At 36.6% G+C, this 8,363-nt stretch overlaps 1 pseudogene; it reads left to right on the forward strand.

Annotated features, from left to right (window-relative positions):
- The first annotated feature begins 395 nt into the window (after positions 1–395).
- Positions 396–7,792, forward strand: LOC114712616 (SART-1 family protein DOT2-like; annotated as a pseudogene).
- Positions 7,793–8,363: the final 571 nt, after the last annotated feature.

Consider the following 8,363-nt stretch of genomic DNA (forward strand, 5'->3'; position numbering starts at 1 on the left):
GCGGATGGTTTTGCAGATATTTTTGCCATTTTTGTCTTAAAAAGTTTATTCTAATAATTTCATATTAAAATTATATTTATCGATTAAGATTTCAACTACACTTCCATGAATACCCCCTCCACTTGCATTCCCTTTCTATTTCTGTTTTTATGAAAAACTCTTCCACCATGCCAGACCAAATGTACGTCCATCACAGCTACTGCAGATTGAACGATCTTATTCAATAATTAAGGTTTATTTTTTAGTCTTGCAGAATTGATTTTTTCTTCGTTGGCACAAAAAGAAAATTTCTTTCTTCACCAACAAGCATTCTGCACTTGGTCAAGCTCGCTGTTGGACGCCATCCACTGTTGTCAGCCCTGCGTGGTTGTTCCTTTGTCACGTATTGAAGAAGGTTCGAACCCTAGGGCCTTTGTCTTCTGCCAAAATTCGGTGAGATTGCTTTGCTCAATCTGGCTTTTGAATCTTGATTGGAATTTGTTCCCCACGCGTCATCTGTTCCCTGCGTGTTTTTCAACACTTTGTGAGTCGCCGTTGTACCGTTTCTTGCTCTGTTTTATTTTTTATATTTTTCATTTTGATTTGGCCTTGAATCTGGTCTTGTATTCGTTTGGATATCGACTCTTTTGAACCTGGGAATATTTACATGTTGAGTTTAATTTTTTCCTTTTGTTGCTGATTTTTGTGTGAATGGCCTGTACTTGGTTAATGCACTTCTCCTTTCTTCATTTTGATTGCTAGTGACTTGTATGCTTGGGATTGTGTTGTTGTGCCATGTTGGATTTATTGTGTATTGGAATTCTGTTTATTAATCTCTTTATATTGTCATCATTTAGAAAATTCGCCAGGTATTTGTGATGCATGATCTGGTAAATGAGTTGGCTCGATTTGTGTCTGGCCATTTAGAAGTTTGAGTTTAAATCATTTGTCAGAAGCAATCAATTTTGCACCTAATTGTTGTAGGAATCACTTATCATAAACGTAAATTGCTGGATGAAATTGGAAGATCATAAATTGAAAGTGTGTTTTCATTGTCATTCTTTATTGGCCTGGATGAGTTGCCTGAATCAATTGGCTTACTAAGTCATCTGAGTTAAATTATCTGGAACAAAAACTAAAAGGGCATGATATCAGCTGTGCATATTCCATAGATTTCAGTGGTGGTCCGCCTGTGCTTCTTATATGTTTTTATATAATTATTTCATTATGAGTAATAGGTTTCTCCTATTTTTCTTGAATGGTCATTTCATCTGGAGGGTTGTGATTAAATTTGTGCATTTTGGTTTAAACTGAATTATTTGCAGTTGTTTCAATGGACATGGAATGGTCTGAATCGAGGTATGAACCACAGGATGGTAGAAATGATCAAGAGGATTCTCCATTCAGGGAGCAATATGATGATCTGGAACAAGTGGGGACAAACAAGTCTAGCAGGCATGGAAGCAAGGATAGGAAGAATAGCAGTCGAGAAGAAGAAAAGGAGAACAGAAGCAAAGACCAGGGAAAGCAAAAGAGAACCTTAAAGGATGTTTCAAAAGAAAGAGAAAACGAGGCAAGAGATCCAGAAAATGATAGAATAGGTGGCCTGAAAAGGAAATGAGAGGATAGGGATGAATGTGAAGAAGATAGGAGTAAAGATAGTAAATTGAAGGAGAAGGACTATGATAGAGAGAAGTATAGGGATAAAGACTGAGAGTGGTAAAGATAAGAAGGAATAGGGTAAGGATAAGGATCTTGAGAGGGAAAGGGAGATGGAGATGGAAACTGATAGAGGGCTGGAGAAGGAAAGGGGAAAAGAGAAAGCTAGGGATAGGGTTAGAGAAAAGGAAAAGGAAAGGGAGCGAGAGAGGCATAAAGGTCGAGAAAGGGATTGGGAAAGCTACAGAAATGGAGACAAAGATAAGGGGAAGGGTAAAATTAGAGACAAGGAAGGGGAAGCAGATCAAGATAAAGAAAGGTCAAGAGATAGGGGAACCAGAAAGGCTCTTGAAGATGATGATTACAAAGTAGTCAACCATGACAAGAGAGATGAGGTGGTTGGCAAGCAAGGGAAGGCGTCAAATCTTGCTGGGGTTGATCAAAATGGTGAAGCCTCAGCACATCCATCAGCAACAGAACTTGAAAAACGCATTTTGAAGTGAGTTCAATATCTTGTTTATCTTTTTATGCTTGCATTGCTTCTTCTTCTTCTTCTTGTTTTTTCCCTTTTCATTTTGTTCTTTTTTCTTGCTAAACCATTGTGCCTATTTTAACTGGTAGATCATATAATTATTTAGTTGAAGTTTGCTACTTCTTCCTGTGAGAAAGGTTATGAAAATTGGGATCGTTAGGAGGGGGGCTTTGCAGGGTTTGATTAAGAGATCCTATCTCTAGATGTTTAATACAAATATGGTGATTATTTTTATGCTTCCAGAACATGCTAGGTAATAATAAAAGTTGGAGACCAAGCTCAATGATCCCTTAATAAGTTACTTGACCTCGCTTGGTAAACCAAAATAATCTCCAAAAATACCATTAGAAATAGGAAAATGACTGAAGGTAACCACACAGTGATGCTTGCGTTGGTCGTGTCTTATGTTTCTTCCATCTCTTTTTTTTTTTTTTGGGGGGGGGGGGTGTGTTGGAATGTTTGGTGTTAATGCTTCGAACAATTTGATAGCAGTGGTATAGAAAATGGAGAGAGGTAAGGGAAAGAACTGGGGGGGGGGGGGGAGGGAGAGTGAATTTGTTTCAAAATATTATTGTAGCAAGATGCATTAAAATGCTAAGAAATGTCCTTGAAAGTAAACTGAAGCTTTAAAAATTACATCAGACACATAAATTCATACTATTGATTTTACGGTACCATAATTAATCTATTCCAATTATTGTTACCTAAACTTCTTCTTAATGCATCCCTATTCTAATTTTAATCCTTCAAAAATTTTTTGTTCTTTCTAATTGTGAAGAGCATCTCTTCCACATGCTTCTCTTTCTCTTTTTTCAATTAATAAATAATTATACTACAAAGTGAGAACGTAAAATCAGTGGGCAAAAGGTAAGTTTTTAAACTTAAAAAGGAATTAATTTATGTCATTAAAAAGAAAGCCTTGGCCATTTGAAAATTAGTAAGCCTGTTTGAAACAAATATAAAACATAATTGATTTTTATCAGTGTTTCTTTTGGCAAACTATCTCCATGGTTTATGGTATGACTCTTTTATCTGTGAAGCTGCTGAATGCCTATCAATTATTACTCGTACTATATTATAAAACAAAGGAGGTTGTCACTGTTTTTTGACGCTAGAGAGTTTAAAAAGGAAAGAAAAGAAAACCAGATTAGGTGAGAATATGGTAAAGAGACGTTGGGCATATCTTGAATAAATAGATTATTCTAGATCGATGAATGATCCAAACCGGGAAAGCTATGTTTCTGATTTGGTCAAATGCTACTAGCTCATTGACTTCTCCTTAAATATTCATGATAACATTAACAACACTAAATTGAAAAGAAGAAATGAATGTTAACTTACATAACATTTTTAGGTATTGCAGAGAAAATATGCAGTGATGGCTGTGATTTAGAGACTTTTCCCCCCAAATCGGATGCTAGTACCTTATCTTAAATTATATGCTATAATACCAGGATTTTTCCATGTGTCTATGGTTTCTCAAGTTCTTCCTCCTTCATTGACTGCTGATTTGGAGCTTCAAGTTTACCCCCAGGCAGTTTTGCAACACTGTAAGATGACTGATGGCCGAATTGAACTCTTAATTAAGTGGGTTGACTTGTCTGATCTGGACAATACATGGGAAGACTATAAGGTGATTCAGAAACAGTTTCCTTCCTTCTGCCTTGAGAACAAGGCGGACCTCAATTTTTTTTTTTTTTTTTTTTGGGGGTGGGTTATATTGTTGGACTTGTGACAATGGGTATCTATGGTAATTACTAAGTGACAGTTACAAAGGGAGGGCTATTTGAGAGGGAACCAGTGAGTGAGAGGGGTATGGAAATTGTGAGTGAATTGTGAAGAGAGTGGTGTGCCTCTCAAATGCAGTGTTCGGTTTTAGTAGTTTAATCCCGCCATCAGACTATACTCTGTGGAGAAGATACAGTTGAATAATACTATTGTGGAACAGTCTTTCCATCAGTCTGCAGAGTTGCAAATTTTATCAAGATGTTGCACCTGGGGTCACCGGATTTTAGGCTCATCTTAATAATAAACAGAATCTATGTGCTTCATTGTCACAACTTTTGATGGATTTTATCATTTACTGCATCCATTCTCTTTTGTAATAGTACTTGGTCTTTTTATTTTATAACTTAATAGTATCTGATTGCATTAAAAAACAGTCGTGTTAAAAGTATGGAAAACATTCTATTCTGACAATGCTTGATTTTGTTTTCTTTTGGATGACAGGATGAAAGAAGCAAGGTTAAGCAAACAATCTGAAGGTGCTTCTGAGATCTTAGCATGGGTCAGTAGAAGCTGTAAGCTTGAGGAGAAAAAGAATGCTGAAAAGGAGAAAGCATTGCAGCTCTCAAAGACTTTTGAGGAACAGGTTATTGTTTTTTCGTTTTTAATTTCAAAGCTTTAAATAGTGCTACAGGAAACTGTGATTCCATGATTGATCGAAGTCATGGTATTTATTTTTCACAGGACAACATTGCTCTAGAAGAAAGTGAAGATGAGGGTGCTACCCAACACACTACTGGTAAAACTGGGCCTTCTTCATCCTTTATACATCTTACATGATGCAGTTCTCTCGATTTTCTTTTCCTCATTCCTTGCAATCTTGTAAATCTTTTGTTTCCCACATTTACAAATTCTGCCTATGTTCCATTGCCAACCCCAAGCCTGGATAGAGGAGGGTTGTGTTATGACAGCCAACATAAAACTCTGTCAAATCTTTATGACATGGATCATGCAATCAATATGAATATGGAGTTGATTATCATAAATGATCTCTTGTTCTCTTCCACACTACAAGCTGTATATTATATGTGCCACTCTGCAAGTATGCTGTATTGATCAGCTTGTTCACGTCTAGTATGTTTTTATGTCTTACCTCTGCTAGTAGGATGTGTGAAGATGTTTTTGAAACAAGTTTTTCTAGAATGAAAACCAGGTCATGTATTCCAGTGCTAAAGTAGGAATGTTGGATGCCACATGGACTAGACTCCTCTCAACTTCTCTGTCATTCATTACTCTGCAAAGGTGATGAGCTATCTTTGTCTGGAGTAAGAACTGTCATGACAGAGCATGACTATATATGTATATGTTTGAATAGTTTCCTGAAATTTTCTTGACTTTTGTTAGTTGGCATATGACCCATAGCATTATGAAGGCAGATTTTCTTTCTTTCTCTTCAATAGTACCCAGTGAACCTTATTACATGTGCTATAACAATAAATTTACCTTTGGTCTGTATGAGATGTCTAATGAATTGGATGTTTCAAAACTAATTTTGCGACATTTCTTGCCTGTGTTGTTTCAATACAAGGGAAACAAAGTTTTGTTTGCAAAATGAAAAAGAAATTTGATTACTTACTAGAAGATAATGTATATGAGATGTCATAAAGATTTATCCCTTGAAGAACTTTCGAGTTTTAAGAAGGGAGAGAATAAGAGATTATCTTTGCACTGTTTGGAGCAATGAGAAAAGTATGGGCAGAGGAAAAATAATAAATATGTATTAAAATACATTATAACTCATACTCCTCTAGTCCTTAATATAGGATTTATTTAACTACTTTGATTAAAATGAGGAAGTTAGTTAAGTTAGGTAATAATCATAAATATGACATATGTTTCCCAAAATACCCTCAGTTAAAATTTCTTTAAAAAATTGACATTTCAATTAAAAATATAAAACGGTAGAATTGATATATGTGTGGAATTAATGAGTAGTAAGTATTCACTCACTTTATAAAATATACAGGTGTATTATTAATGAGTAACAAGTATTATTGTGGTATTTAATTATTTAATAGGAGTAATTTAGGAAAGAATTGGTAAATATGAGAAATGAGTCTTATATTTAGGACCAAGATCAACCTTCTAATTAGGTCCTATATTAAGGACTGGAGGAGTAGTATTTTATTAGAAGGTAAGAATAGTAAATGATACAAGTTATGAAAATCTAAGTTTCCACTCTGTTACCCCTAATTTCAGTTTAATTGCGATAAAAAATCTTGATGATAGTAATTGCCATGCGCAAACAACATTTGTCACTGTCCTAGAAGCCAGCCAGCATCATTGGCCTTTAAATTACATATCTGAGAAACTTAAATCTACATGTGCTTTATTGTAAGCTCGTATGTTAAATTACTTGGATTAAATAATTTCTCTTCAGATAATTTAGCTGGGGTTAAAGTTCTCCATGGTGTTGACAAAGTAATGGAAGGTGGTGCTGTAGTTCTAACTATCAAAGATCACCACATACTTGCTGATGGTGACATTAACCAAGGTACAACTTCATTGTGCTTTCTTGTTACTTAAGGTCGCAATCTCTGAATGACACAGTGTAACAGAGCTTTTTGTTCTGACATGGCAGATATTGATATGCTTGAGAATGTGGAAATTGGAGGACAAAAACGGCATGATGAGGCTTCCAAGGCTGCGAAAAAGAAAACCGGCATCTATGATAATAAGTAAGATGATCATTTCTGTTGCCTGCTTTGTTGACAGAACAATAGCAACCTAAAACATGGATAAAGTTTAAGCCTGTTTGCTAAATTTCAGGTTTAATGATGTCCCCACTGCAGAGAAGAAAATGCTTCCACAATATGATGATCCAGCTGCTGAAGAGGTTTGATGCCATTTTTATTTCTCAAACTCATGAGCAATAGATGATTGAGTGAAGGTGTATGTGCTGATGATACTTACAACTAATCCTATTCTTGGCTTTAGGGTTTAACATTGGATGAAAGGGGAGGATTTTCTAGGGAAGCAGAGAAAAAGCTTGAAGAGGTTAGTGCTATTTCTTTTTATAGTATTTTGTAAGAAAGTAGAGATGAAGCTCCGATTATTTTAGGGTGCTAAGCCCTTTATTATTGGATCAAAAATCGTGTCACCTCTTTGTTTTTGTGACTTCTGTCTTCTTTTCTTGCTGTTATTTTCCTTGGAACTTTGTTACTTAGCTTTGATATGAACGCTTCATTCTTGTGTTTGTTTATCCTATTGACAGCTCCAAAGAAGGTTAACAGGCGTCTCCACAAACTCCTTTGAAGATCTAAATTCATCTGGAAGGGTAACATCGGATTACTATTCTCATGAAGAAACGCTTCAATTTAAGAAGCCCAAGAACAACAAATCCCTGCGGAAGAAAGAGAAGCTAGACCTCCAGGCCCTTGAAGCTGAAGCTGTCAGCTAGACCTCAAGGCCCTTGAAGCTGAAGCTGTCTCTGCGGGATTAAGTGTTGGTGATCTTGGTTCTCGGAATGATGCCAAGAGGCAGGCCATCAAGGAAGCGCAAGAGAGACTGGAGGCTGAAAAGAGAAATGATGCTTGTCTGTCTGCATATGCTAAAGCAGATGAAGCTTCCAAACTGTTGTGTCTAGAACAAACACTAAATGTTAAAACTAAGAAAGATGAAACTCCAGTTGTTGCAGATGATGATGATGATCTTCATAAATCATTAGAAAGAGCTGGGAGACTAGCTGTGAAAAAGAAAGAGGAAGAAGCAGCATTTAGCCCCCAAGCTATTGCATTGCTTGCCTCCTCAAATCCTGGTAAGGAGACATTAGATGATCAAAATCCTACTACTGGCGAGTTAGAAAACAAGGTGGTCGTCAAAACTATATTTAAATGAGTATCAAGATGTTCATAACTATAATAAGTACTGAAAGTGGTTCTCACATATTGAGGGCTATTAACACATGCTCCTACATTTATAATGTGCTAAATGCATTTTTTTTTTTGGAAAAATGACACATAAAGAAGCCTGAAATAATAAAATACCAAAATGGGAAGCTAAGCAAATGTATTACCAGATAGGGAAGTGTTGCTTGATTTGGGATTATGCAAATGTTGCATAATTACGAAACAGCCCCTGTCAGTCAGCGTTTGAAAGCGGAGAGAGAGAAGGCGCGAACACTCGTGCACTGCCCGTCGTGCTTCTCGGTTTCTTGCTTTCACCATCCCCATTGTTGCCCTAAAAATGTCGGCAAGCTGGACAGTTGAGGACCCCGAAATAGTGTGTGCGTAAGAGAGCAGAGGAGTTGGAAGTGGAAGGGTGTGCTGTTCGAAGGGCGAACGTGGTCGCGTCTGACTGATTATGTGGAAAGACGAAGGTTGGCGCACGGTGATTCACCATTGCAGTTAACAAGCATCAACAACATTTCAGTGAGTCTAGGAAGCAATGATTGGGCAATATTTAGATA

The sequence above is a fragment of the Neltuma alba genome, unplaced genomic scaffold (assembly GCF_004799145.2).
Source record: "Neltuma alba isolate B1F8T4 unplaced genomic scaffold, ASM479914v2 tig00011381_pilon, whole genome shotgun sequence".
Classification (NCBI taxonomy): Eukaryota; Viridiplantae; Streptophyta; class Magnoliopsida; order Fabales; family Fabaceae; genus Neltuma; species Neltuma alba.